Raw genomic sequence first — 231 nt, 5'->3', positions numbered from 1 at the left:
TTGAATACGTTGGACAAAAATTAGGTTACTGCCAATCAGATTTGGTTTTATATTGTAAGTAACCTCCAAATCTAGACCATGCTTCTGATTTGATCAGAATTGTGGCCATTTAAAAGGGTTGGACATACTAAAACAAGTTTTAAGTGACTCCATCCCATTCACAAGCTGGCCAAATGCAGTTACTGTAAAATCAAAAGCACACGTGGAAAATTAGAATATATCCATAACAGG

This window comes from Perca fluviatilis, chromosome 1 (assembly GCF_010015445.1).
Source record: "Perca fluviatilis chromosome 1, GENO_Pfluv_1.0, whole genome shotgun sequence".
Taxonomy (NCBI): domain Eukaryota; kingdom Metazoa; phylum Chordata; class Actinopteri; order Perciformes; family Percidae; genus Perca; species Perca fluviatilis.
This window is presented reverse-complemented; position numbering follows the sequence as displayed.